The sequence below is a fragment of the Cupressus sempervirens genome, chromosome 3 (genome assembly GCF_028749045.1).
Source record: "Cupressus sempervirens isolate cs-2001-9-10 chromosome 3, ASM2874904v1, whole genome shotgun sequence".
Classification (NCBI taxonomy): Eukaryota; Viridiplantae; Streptophyta; class Pinopsida; order Cupressales; family Cupressaceae; genus Cupressus; species Cupressus sempervirens.
This window is the reverse complement of record NC_143120.1, coordinates 635,310,967-635,325,094: the sequence shown is the minus strand read 5'-3', so window position 1 is coordinate 635,325,094 and position 14,128 is coordinate 635,310,967.

Here is a 14,128-nt window from a genome sequence, read left to right as displayed (position 1 = left end):
ATAAGATAACTCACAATATAGCCAAATGTTTGTGTATAAGTCAACATTGTAAAGATCAAAGAGAGAAGACAGAATGGATGAAAGATGTAGAAGAACTATGCATGATGCCTGATTGTTAGGTTTTCATTATAGTATTTATCCAAGGCACCACAAGGGAGTGGTTTTCACCATAGGATGAATTTATTTCTCTTTAATTTTGCTACCAAGGTACTTGATTACCAGGTTTTCACCAAGGCACATTTTCAACTTTTTCTTTTTTTTCTTTTTTCAAATTTTCAAATTTTTTTGGAAGAAGTCAAGCTTTTTAGATAATGATCCTTGAAAGTTTAAACCATGACATACAAAGGAGTTGAAATGATATGCTCAAAGATGCTGATATGGAAAGAAAAATGGAAGACACAAATGGAGGGCATGGCTTTATGCAAAGCGAGTGAGATTGGAAGATGGAAATGAAGGCAAGATCGACATCAACACACACCTTTAAGGGTGGTGAAAGGATGGAGAAAATGTGAATGAAGGAATATGTGAAGGAATATGATGAGTGAATAGAAGAGATTGTGGTTTAGGTGCATGGAATGGAAGAATTCTTTTGGAAGAAGATGAAGTGGAATTCTTTAGAAGCTTGAATGTCAACTTCAATTGTTGTTCAACATTAGACTCTATCAAGAGAGACTTTGGAATCCATATAGTTGTAGGCCTCTTTTCATTTCTTTTTGATGATGTAGAGATAATATCTTCAATGATGGATTTTTGAACCCATACTCATCTTATAACTTTTTTCTTAGATATCTCTTTTAACTTTATACCATCATGTCAATTAGAGGAGACATGGCAGTCTTCTTTTTTATATGGATTCTTGAATTACTTCTTTTTCTTTTATTGAACATTCAGGTTACTTCCAAAAGACTTGGGACTTGTGGAAGAAGAAGGATGATATGACTAGTTTAGGTGAGTGGGTGGGTGAAAAGGATTCAAGGATATGCATCTACGTTGATCTTGAGGAAAGATAGGAGAGGGAGGGACATAAGGACCCAAGATGGATGATGAATTAGGAGAGTTGGGAGGGGAAAGTGAAGGGACATAAGGACCCAAGATAGAAGGAATATTTGAAGCATTTAGTATTGGTGGGGTAGGTCCAAGGATGGATATGGAAGATGCAAAAGGGTAATGAATAAGTACATCAACATCTATATGACAATCAAGGTCATTAACATCTTTAGAGTGAGTATTAGGATTTTTAATAGGATCATGAACATCTTGAATATGAGAAACTTCTTTGATAGGAGTACTTGAATCTTGAGAAGACTTAGAAAGAGTAGAAAGTGGAAGGGAACATTGAGTGGTAGAACAAGAAGATGGAAGACTTTGATCTTGACAAGGATCTTTGGATAGCATAAGTGTAGAGTTTTTCTCTTGATTTTCAATAGGCTCAACATTGGAAGTAACAACACTGTTTTTAATAACCTTAATGGAAGTATCCTCTTTGGAAGGTTCAACTATATTAAGGTCATTTGGATTGTCAATAATCTCAGCGGTGTAAGTAGTAGCTTGATCTTTCTTAGGAGAAGACTTAAGACATAGTGGAATAAATGAAGAAGGGCATAGAGGATCAAAAGAACCATGAAATGGATCAGAGACATCATGAAAATAATTGGATGTCATGGAGGGTTCTTGATCTTGATCTTTCTTTATCATTTTTAGATTCCTCTCGACGTGAAGCCATTCATAAGGAGAAAGAAGCATTTTGGAATTGTATGGAAGACTTTGGAATAGATGATGAAGGACTAGTAGAAGTAGATATTATACTGCATGGAGGCTTAGGCTCTCTAGGTTTAGCATTATCAAAAGTATTTGCAGTCAAGTGAAGGTTAGCTTGAGTTTCTTTAAGAGGTAGCCTTTGAGGATAACTATAGGGAACCACATGAAAAGCATTAGAATCTTTGTTGGATGAAGGATTGGTAGAAGATTTGAGACTCAAAATCTGTAGGATAGATAGTGGAGGAAGTAGAAGATGGAAGGGGAACATCAGAAGACAAAGGTTCAATGTTAACATGATCTTGCTCAAGAGTGTAATCTTTATTTTCAGCATGAGGGTTCTTAGAAAAGGAACTCTTATGCCACTAATGTTTTATTTCAGCACAAAAAAATGCTTTCTCTTCCTCAAAAAATGTAGATTTATCATTTGGGTATTGTTCACAAAATTTATCAATGTTATTTTCAAAATTTCAGTCATATGGATTATCATCAATATCTATCTGTGACTCATCCCCTTTAAGCACAAGCATAGGACTAGGAAGACTTTTAGGAGAGGTAGGAATATAATAGTGATCATCATCATAATCATTGTCACTACATGAATTATAAATAGTCATATCACAAGACTTTTCATGTTGTTCATTATGGTATGTCGCAATAAGAGGAATAAGACTCGGTAGAAGTAGAAGAAGAATGATATCGTGAAGAAGAGGTAGGTGAAGACCTACATGAATGATATTTAGAAGAATCATGGTAAGATTTGGAATATGAAGAATGTGAATGATATTTAGAAGAATCATGATAAGACTTGGAAGATGAAGAATCTGAATGATATTTAGAAGAATCATGATAAGACTTAGAAGATGAAGAATGTGAATGATATTTAGAAGAATCATGAGAATACTTAGAAGATGAATAATTTGAATGATATTTAGAAGAATCATGATAAGACTTAGAAGATGAATAATCTAAATGATATTTAGAAGCATCATGACAAGACTTGGAAGATAAGGAATATTTGGAAGAAGGATATTGTGATTTGATCTCATATATGATCCTAGCAAAAATGTCTAATTTCTTCCCTTTTTCAATCATTTTTGCCACAAGGTTAATATCCATATATCTGTTGTAATAACAACACTTTTTAAATTTAACAAGGAGGTCAAGTTCATCTAATCTCAAATGAGCATCCCTAACCAGATATTCAAAATCCATGGATCTAGAAAAAGAAGAATCAAGCATGGAAGAAGAGAAAGGATGAATAGAAGAAGGTAGACTATATGATAATAGGAGGAAAAGAATTAAGAAGACATGAATGTTAGGAATAAGGTGTCTCAACCTTGTATAATTCCTATTCTTATTATTTTTTTTGTAAAATGTATTTCTTGCAAATAATGTTGATGTGTTGACATCTTGAATTGTGTGTAAGGAGATCATGACTAAAATGGTTATGATAGATTCCTATGACACATAAGAGCTATGTTAGGAAGATTCAATGATAGGTGAAGACATATGACAACTAAGATATTTGAGTATTGTACACTCTACCCCAATAGTGGGGTTCAGGGCATCGACCCAAAAATTTTTTTGGGGTTCCTATTTTCTCGAAGAATGGTAAAACCCTAATACAGTTTACCTTTTGGGAGTAGCCCTAAAGTGAAGTGCATGATATAAGAATTTTTAGGGTTGTGAAGCGATGCAAAAAAGGTGTATTATCGGTACTACGAGTAGCTACTGGAGTCTTCTATTGTTGATGTTGTTGTAACCTTGTGTTGAAGATAATACATTGTACAGGTTCTGAAGGGGTGGGGTTGTTTTATTGAAAGGTTTTTCCCCACTGAAAAATCCTTGTGTTATGTGTTCCTTTCTCCTTCTATTTTTTGTATGCATGGTTGGCCACAATATTGTTGTTTACATGATATTGAATCTGTAAGTGTAGAAGATTTTAATAGAATTTGCATCATACTTTCCTTATGAGATTAGTGTAGGAAGTTGTTTCCACACTTGAGTTTCCTTACAAGTGGTATCAGAGCTTGATCAAATTTTGATCGTAGTTGTTGGGTAGGGTTTTTTGAGCTAATCTCAAGTTGAGTGGGAGTCTTGTGTAGAGCATCCTGAATCTTATTTTCAGATTGAGATGGCGAGTTCATCATACGGAAGAATGGAGGTGGAGAAATTTAATGGCACTAATTTTGAGTTGTGGAAACTCAAGATGGAAGACATGTTGGAAGATCATGACCTATGGGAAGTGACTACAAGTGCTACATGACCAAAAACTATAGCTCAAGCAGATTGGGATATCAAAGACTATAAAGCTAAGGGTCTCATAAGACTCTGTTTAACCAATGTAGTCCTTCTGAATGTTCTAGATGAGAAACCTGCATATAGTTTGTGGGAGAGACTTGGGGCTGTGTATCAAGCCAAATCTTTGGTGAACAAGTTGTTCTTGAGGAAGAAGTTGTATTCTCTATGAATGGAGGAAGGTGGATCCTTAACAGATCATTTAAATGCATTTAATCTACTGGCTGCATAGTTGACATCAGTTGGTGTCAAGTTAGAGGAGGAGGATCGTTGCTACACACTTTTGTGTTCTTTATCAGATTCATGGGACCATCTTGTGATGGCTCTCAAAAGCACATTAGTCACCTTCAAAATGGATGATGTGGTGTCTTCACTGCTATCAGAGGAGATGCGAAGAAAGGCTTCTATTTCAGAAAAAGAAGCCCTTGCTATTCATGGGAGATCCATGGAAAGAGGGAAGAAAAATGATAATAAGTCTGACAATAAGGGTAGATCCAAATCTCGTGGGAAGTCAAAGACTTCCAATAAGTCCAAGGCAAAATGTTGGAACTGTGATAAGACTGGGCACTTTCGTAAAGACTGTAAAGAGCCTAAGAAGAAGAAGAAGAAAGCCTCATATTCTAGTTTTGAAAAATTTCAAGAAGATGGCGATGCATTCATCGTAGCTTTGGTAGCCCATGCATCTGATGATGTGTGGTTGGTTGACTCGGGTGCATATTTTCACATGACCTCTCATCAAAATTGGTTCTCAAGATATGAAGAGTTAGATGGTGGAAAGGTGTACTTTGGTGATGATTCTCACCTAAAGATAGTTGGACGCAGAAGGGTCACTATCAAATTTCCTGATGGACGAGTAAAGGAAATCAATGGAGTTATGCACATTCCAAGTTTGGCACGAAACCTATTATCTGTAAGTATGCTGAATGATGTAGGTGTGCAAGTTGTTTTTTCTAAAGATGGATGTAAGATGATGAGAGGAGCTATGGTGCTTGCTAAGGGTACTAGGAAAGGTACTTTGTTTTAGCTTGATGCACACATTTCTCAATGTAATAGTTCTTCTATTTCAAAGAAGAGAGCATCTATCACTTCATCCCCACCATCTGAATGAGCAGTAAAGAAGATTGTGGTTATTGGTTCTGATGGCAATGCAAACACTTTGGAAGGAAAGCTTCTTGTAGAAAAGACAATGTTGTGGCATTTGAGATTTGGTCACATTGGTGAGAAGGGTCTCAGAACCCTGAAAAATAAAAATCTCGTTGAGGGGTTAAATGATTGCAATCTTGAGTTTGACTTCTATGAACACTATGTATATGGTAAACAAAATCGTTTTCAATTTTACTCTAGTTCTCACAAATCTTCTGATGTTTTGGATCTTATTCATTCTGATGTATTTGGTCCTGTAAAAGTTCCTTCAATCTCCAAGTTTGTATTTTTTGTATCTTTCATAGATGATTACAGTAGAAGGACATGGATTTATTTCCTTAAAAGTAAGACACAAGTCTTTAGTTGATTCAAGGAATTTAAAGCCCTTGTAGAGAATTAGACTAGTAAGAAGATTAAGTGTGTGAGAACTGACAATGGTGGTGAATTTTTCTCAGCAGAATTTGAATAGTTCTGTAAAGAACAAGGTATCGAGAGGCATAAGACAACTCCTTATATGCCGTAGAAAAATGGAGTTGCAAAGAGAATGAACAAGACATTGATGGAGAAGGCTAGGAGTATGCTTAGTGGATCTATTTTAGATCAAAGGTTTTGGGCCAAAGCTGTGGCCATTGCTTGCTATCTAGTTAACAGATCTCCTACATCAGCTCTTGTTGGTAAGACACCTGTGGAGGTGTGGTCTGGTAAGAAGCCTTCAGTTAGAAATCTTCATGTTTTTGGTTGTGAAGCTTATGCACATGTTTCAAAGGAGAAAAGATCTAAGTTGGAAAACAAAGCTATTAAATGTATTTTCATCGGGTACAGTGCTGGTGTGAAAGGATACAAACTTTGGGATCCTGTGACTAGTAAGGTGTTGTATAGTAGAAATGTTATTTTTAGAGAGCTAACATCTTCTCCTATTGTGCTACAAATAGATGAAAAAGAAAAGAAAAAAGATGTTGTTCAGTTGCCTCCTACCCCTGAGAAGACTGAATAGAGAGACCATGTTGGGTCTAATGATGAGGAGAGCTCTTGCAGCTCTGAAAGTTTAGAAGAAGAGGAAGAACAACCTCAACCTCAGCCCTTGAGGAGATCCACGAGAGAAAGAAAGCAACTAGAAAGGTTTGGTTATTCTATGTTGGATTCCAGTTGTGCTTTTGCTTTGATTACTAACACTGATAAGCCTAGATCTGTGAAAGAGGCTTTGGGCATGTAAGATGTAGGTTCCTGGATTGAGGCTATGGATGATGAGATGGCTTCATTAGAGAAAAAAAAAACATGGGACCTTGTACCTTTTCCTAAAGGGAGAAAATTTGTTGGCTGTAAATGGGTGTTCAAGAAGAAATTCTATGCAGATGGTAGTGTTGAAAGGTACAAAGCTAGATTGGTTGAAAAGGGGTATTCATAGGTAGAGGGAATAGATTATGGTGAAATATTCTCTCCTGTTGCAAAGTTGACATCCATTAGATTTTTGTTATCTCTTGCTGCATCATATGATTTAGAGATAGAACAGATGGATGTGAAGATAGCTTTCCTTCATGGTGATTTGGAGGAAGAGATTTATATGTCACAGCCTGAGCACTACATTGTTAAAGGTAAAGAATCCTTAGTTTGCAAATTAAAGAAATCTCTATATGGTTTGAAGCAATCTCCTAGGATGTGGTACCTTAAGTTTGATGCCTTTGTGTTTTCAATTGGATTTGTAAGATCAAAATCAGATCATTGTGTTTATTTCAAAATTGAAAATGATCGCCTTCTTATTGTTGCATTATATGTTGATGATATGTTGTTGTTTGGGAAGGGTAAGGTATGATTTCTGATTTTAAATCTTAGTTGTCAGCACAGTTTGAGATGAAAGATCTTGGGCAGCTAGGTACATCTTGGGTATGTAAATCAGTAGAGACGAGTCTAATAAAAAACTTTGGTTGAGTCAGAGTAAGTATGTGAAGTCTGTGTTGGACAAGTTCAACATGGCAGATTATAGACCACTATGTGTTCCTATTCTTGTGGGAACAAAGTTATCTGTAGATGATTGTCAAAAATCTCCTAGTGAGGTGGAGGACATGAGTAGAGTACCTTATGCTAGTGTAGTTGGCAGTCTTATGTATGCTATGGTCTGTACTAGACCAGACATTTCCCAAGTAATGGGAGTCTTGAGTCAATTTATGGCTAATCCTCGACGGATACATTGGGATGCAGTTAAGCGAGTATTCAAATATTTGAGGGGTACATCAGATTACTCCATATGTTATCATGGTAACTCTTCTGGATCTCTGAATTTAGCTTGTATTCATGGGTTTGTGGATTCAGATTGGGTAGGTGATATTGACCATAGGAGATCCACCAATGCTTATGTGTTCACTATGTTTGGTGGTGCCATCAGTTGGATGAGCAAGTGACAACCTGTGGTTGCTTTGTCCACTATAGAAGCTGAGTACATGGCTGCTACTCATGCTTGTAAGGAAGCCATTTGGCTTAAGAGATTGTGTTTTGATGTTGGTGTTGATGCAAAATAGATTACTATTTGGTGTGACAGTCAGAGTGCTATTTGCCTTGCAAAAAATCCAACTTTCCATGCCAGAACAAAGCACATTGATGTGCAATATCACTTTGTGAGATATATGGTGGAAGATGGAAAGGTAAATTTGGAAAAGGTAGATACTATGAAGAATGTTACAGATGCATTAACAAAACCAGTGGGCACTGAGAAGTTTAGATGGTGTTCGGAGTCTATGGGCCTTTCGGCCTATAACAGTTAGTTCCTGTTATGTTCCTATTGCTCTTACAAGGTGTTCAACAAGTGGGAGAATGTTAGGAATAAGGTGTCTCAACCTTGTATAATTCCTATTCTTATTATTTGTTTTGTAAAATGTATTTCTTGCAAATAATGTTGATGTATCGACATCTTGAATTGTGTGTAAGGAGATCATGACTAAAACAATTTTGATGGATTCCTATGACACGTAAGAGCTATGTTAGGAAGATTCAATGACAGGTGAAGACATTTGGAAACTAAGATATTTGAGTACTGTACACTCTACCCTAATAGAGGGGTTCGGGGCATCACCCCAAAAAAAATTTTGGGGTTCTCATTTTCTCAGAGAATGGTAAAACCCTAATACGGTTTACCTTTTGGGAGTAGCCCTAAAGTGAAGCGCATGATATAAGCATTTTTAGGGTTGCAAAGCGATGCAAAAAAGGTTTATTTTCGGTACTACGAGTAGCTACTAGAGTCTTCTATTGTTGATTTTGAACTTGCATTGCAAGTGTATTGTAACTTTGTGTTGAAGATAATACATTATGCAGGTTCTGAAGGGGTGGGGTTGTTTTACCAAAAGGTTTTTTCCCACCGAAAAATCCTTGTGTTATGTGTTCCTTTCTCTTTCTATTTTCTGTATGCATGGTTGGTTGCAAAATTGTTGTTTACATGATATTCAATCTATAAGTGTAAAAGATTTTAATAGGATTTGCATCATACTTTCCTTATGAGATTAGTATAGGAAGTTGTTTCCACACCTGAGTTTCCTTACAATGAAGAAGAGGAAGAATTGAAATGGGAGACTAGAAAGAAATGGAAAATGAAGAAGAAAGAAGACCAAGAGTCATTTTGTAGAATTTGATACCATTTGAATTCATTTGAATGTTGAACAACATTTAATAGCACTTGTAACCAATATGAAAGAAAAGGTACTAGTAGATAGGATAACCCTAAGAAATAATGGTACCAAACTAGGATAGTAAAAGCACTAACTTGTCCAAAAGAGAGATGATAAGATAGAATTTTGCAATAGGCATAAACCAACACTGCCAGAGATGTGCCCACAACTTTGGATGAATACCTTAGCACATATGGACCAGAGGATGATTTACCCAAATTATAAATAATTAAAATTGAATTTTGATGAAAGTGGATGGACAAGAGATTACTATGACTCTCCAAGTGTAATATAAAAGGATCCAAAGTTATATCTTTCTCAATAAAGACAATCTCTAACTCACCAACTCCAAACAAGGTCTCTTGTGAAATCAATGATTACTAATTCAAGATGTCAAAGCATAATAACCCAAGGTGCAAACAAGCTTCTAAAAATGAGGTAAGTAGCCTAATCTAAAATGGATCAACCAAGGGAGATTGGAAATAATAATACAACAAAGCAATTTAATCATGAAGTCTTGATTCAGGAACTTAGATTTTATTCATTTTAAATGTCTAACTAGCTATATCAATAGATTTTTAATCATGAACCAGGCATGCAAGACAACAATCAGGGATTTCATGCAAATATCTTCAAACAATGAGCAAGGGACAAAGCAACCTTGCACATGAACAAGAATAGTGTCATAGTATCAATCTAATCCCTAGAAACACTACTATGTATGTTCTCAAAATGTTTTCCAATCATGTACATAGTCTTAGAAAATAAAATTTGGTAGCACTATGGTTCTTAGTAATGTTTAACTCTGCAGCTTGTGCAATCTAGAGTAGGTGAAATCCAATCCTGATGCACTAGGATTTTGACATATTTTGAGAATTTAATCAATCAAAGATACTGAGGAGATTTGATAGCCCAAAAAAAGACTACACCATGAGGATTTCCCTCATAAGGATATTTATATAGCGGTTGCTACTACCACGTCAAAAATGGCTATTACTACTTGAGATATCATCCACATGGTTGACCCAACAAAGGGAATGTCCACTATGGTTTAACCCTCTCTAATCAAGGAAGATTCACAAAATTGTACCACATGTGGACTTGGTTTGGATTCAAGGGTTCCAAGTTTTTGATGTGCCTAAAAGGGAATAGAGCATACTCCTCTAGCCTCTTCACCTTACCCAAACATAGCAAACAAGATTTTTTGACACACTAATTTGAAATCACCTCACCAACTATTTGGAAAATCTAACAAAAAACATCACCAATCTCAAAAGAGAAAGGACTAATGGATGATGAGGACAAATCCAAGTGGAATAGTGAGATAATAACAAATATCCTTCCCTACCTACAAGGGGATCCATCATCAAGAGGAGCTTCACATGTAAAGAAAGTGAATGAAGCTCAGTCTCTTAAGATCTCCCAAATAGTGTTCATAGGGCCTAATTACTATGTTAAACACAGATGCATGAAAGAAAATCTAGATCCAATTTTAGAGCACAAATGAAGTGTGAATCTATAAAAGCATGTAAAAGCACTCAAGCCAAACACATGATATGTTAGCTTAAAGAATAAATTTGACAACTGAGTGTCAATACACTTAATCAAGATCAAAAATAAGTGCCAAGTAAGATAAAGTGCCGAGTGATAACAAGTGTCGAGTGATAACAAGTGTTGAGTACAACAAGTGTTGAGTATTAACAAGTGCTGAGTACAACAGGTGCCGAGTGTTAACAAGTGCTGAGTACAACATGTGTCGAGTGATATAGTTTTGTTTAAGTGCCGAGCTATCCAGGAAATAGCATGTGCCAAGTATCAGAAATACCTTAGGAGCCGAGTAACTCAGTAGATTAGCATAAAAGTTTGAAATTGCACAAACTATGATGCAAACAGTTTTTGCAGCTGATAGAAGGTAAATTTCGAGGGATTTAATGATATAATCGAATCTTTTATTTTTCCCGTGCAACTCACATGCAGCCAATAAGAAAAATAATAAGGGCATATAACCAATCAGTAAAAAAAATAAGTATTGAGTGGGAAATTGAGATTCAATATGGATCATAGATCCAAATCAAACCCTAAGTCTTTGAAGTCTTTATAAGGAAGATGGAATTTCATTGTATACATATGGAAGGACATACAAGGGTGCATAAGAAAATCTATTTTTAGAAGTAAGGGTTATCAGATCACAAATGATCAAGATCAGGAGAAGGCGGAAAAGGAGCCTGCAATTAGTAATCAAGGATTGTAATCTATTAGGTTTATTGTATCTAATACTCTCTAGCAATTGTATTAGAATGAAAATCCTATGGTGATAGGTTAGCTTTATAGCTATTTTGTAAGATCCTTTTGATTAGGTGATTAAAATCCTTTGACTGAGTGACACTTCATGTTAAGTGTTTGTAAATCCTCTAACCAGGTCACTATTAATCCAGTGTAAAGCTTTTAACAGGGAAAACCATCAGAAGTGGTTGAACAATATTGCTGCAGTAAATTTTTGTGGGTATCATCCACACCCCATTTTTACCTTCTTATTCCTGGAGGGTTTCTGGGTTACCAAAATTTTGGTGTTAAGTGTTATTGATGCATGAGTTTTGTTACATGTTTATTTGATGTATTTACATGCATGCAATTTAATTTAATATAGAAGTTTTATTGACTAATGTGTGATACTTATGATTCACACCCCCCCCCATAAGTACTCTTTCCATATTTGAATATTCCAACATGATATATTCATTTTAGTTCCAAATTCATATGTTATAGAGATCCAACAAAATATTTGGTAATCCTTGCAACACATCTTTTCTCTGTTGTACCTTTCGTTTATGCTTGAACGCTTGCTCGCAACGAACAAAGCAACAAGCAAAACAAGCAAACACAAGATATGAAATGTCTATCCAACTTATGCAAAAAAAAGGTTAGATCTAAAAATTTAATTTTTAAGAGTGATAATAATCAGAAAATAACCCAAATGAAATCTCACATCATGCATGATCGATTGTAAAAATTAAATGCAAGCTATTCATTAAATGTCCTTTTTTAAATTGATTTTTTACGTAGTCATCAAGATTGGACCTATATGATATGAATTTGAATCCAAAACCCTAAATGTAGAAAAGTGACCCCTATAAAAAATCAAAGGGCTTTCCAAAAAAGTCAAAATTTTGAAAATATCTTTTCATTTGTACCCTAGAAAGCCATTTTGTCAAAACAAACTAATTTTTGAAAATTAAATTTTTGAGCCCTAATATGATCTCTAAAATCAAAACACAAAGAAAAAACTCTATTTAGAATTCAAAGAGCTTTCCAAAAGTGTATTATTTTCCAAAAATAAAGAAAAAATTATAATAAATTGAAAATATCTTGAATTTTTTTGAAAATTGGACTAGAGCTTGTTTGATATGTTGCCACCTTGCAAAACAAATTTCAGATCAAAATACCTATCTGTTTGGGAGATATGATCAAATCTTTTAGATCTAAGGTTTTTTGTCTCCAAACAGATCTGCACAAGGGGGTTATATCTAAAAAATTCCAAAACCAACAAGTAAAGGTGGGTGGCCCCATGGTGGGCACCAAAGATGTATGCCTAAAATGTGTTCACAATTATATGAGTCATTATATCAAAAATTGCTCAAGAATGAGGTCTTGAATGGCAGCTCATAGCTCTCTATTCATGGAGTGCAAGGGTTTGTAATGGAGGTCCTCAGTTTGACCTAGTTTGTGCCCATGCAAGTACACCATGAAACAAGAGATTCATGGATCCAAAATGTATGTAAATGGAGATGAAAACTAATCTATATGCTAACAATGCAAGAAAGGAAATGTAATAACAATGCAATACTAATCTATGAAAATAAATATGGATCTAAGATAACATGCAAATGCAAGGATGAAACTTCATGATGGAAGCCATGGGTGCATGAGAGAAGAAGACAATAAGATAGAAGTTCTCCACAAAAAGCTTTAGTACTTAAACTCTTTCAAAAATTGCTCTACAAACCTACAACATAACAATAACATAATAATGGATGTATAATCGTGGATGTCCAAAATGAGGAGAGGGCTCTCCCTTATAAAATAAACTATGGAGGTGAGAGGCTTCTCACAATGAATATGAGATAATAGAGTTTGATCCATGTGAGACAAAATTCCACCAATGAGAAAAGAGGAGTGTTTGAGAAGAAAATGGAAAGAGGAAAAAGAGGACTCCCACTTAGAGATGTGTGCATTTAAGTGTAGAGAAAATAATAAAAAATAATTTAATTTTTATTTATTTTATTTCCTTTTTCAAGTGGGTTTAATTTCCTTTTTCATCACAAAGAGATATTTAAGTGAGAATTTGATTTAATTAAAAGGGAGCAAGTTCTTTTAATTAAATAGGAAATATTTAATTAAATTAAAAGAGGAGTTTTTCTTTTAATTAATTAAATGTGGAATAATTATTTAATTAAAAGAGAGGTTTCTTTTTAATTAAATGGGGACTTATTTTATTTAATTAGAAGGGGAGATTTTCTTTTAATTAAATAAGACTTAGGATAAAATGATCAAACTTAGAAATGAAATAATCGAATTTGGTCAAGGAAATTGATTGATGTAGGAGCATCCTAGGTTGCCTTGTTATCCTGCTCATTTTGTTCATTCTACATATGGGAGATGAGTTACTGTAGCACTTAGTTGGAGCCAAGATACTATAGTACTCAATGAGAGTTGAGTTACTGTAGAACTAAATGGGAGCCAAGTTATTGTAGCACTCAATGAGAGCTGAGTTACTGTAGCATTCCTTCATGTGTCGAGTTATTATAGCATTCCTTCATGTGTAGAGTTATCTAGTGTATGCTGATTGCTAGTATTTGGATGTAATTTTTGTAGGCTAAATTGTGGGATTTATTTTGATTGTGACATTTATGTTAAGATCTTTTCTTGGGATGTGTCCAGACCATTTTTGGGTCAGCCTTCCTCTTATGTAATGTTCTAGAATAATCTATAAGCCATTTTGGCAAGTATAGACTAATGTAGGCAAAGGATGAATAACTAGGGCCAAAGGCTCACCCAACCCTGCAAGAGTTAACACAACAGAAGCAGACACAAGGAACAAAAACCAAAGGAGGAAGAAGGGTGAAATAGTTTTATTGATTCATCAAAACATCTTCATACATGCCCAGTTGTAAGGCCTTCTAGGTTATGGCCAATTACAATACATTCACTTACAAAGATCCAATAGCAAATTTGTACCTTCAGTTCTTCTCTCAAATCTTCTTCTCTAAAACTTGCCC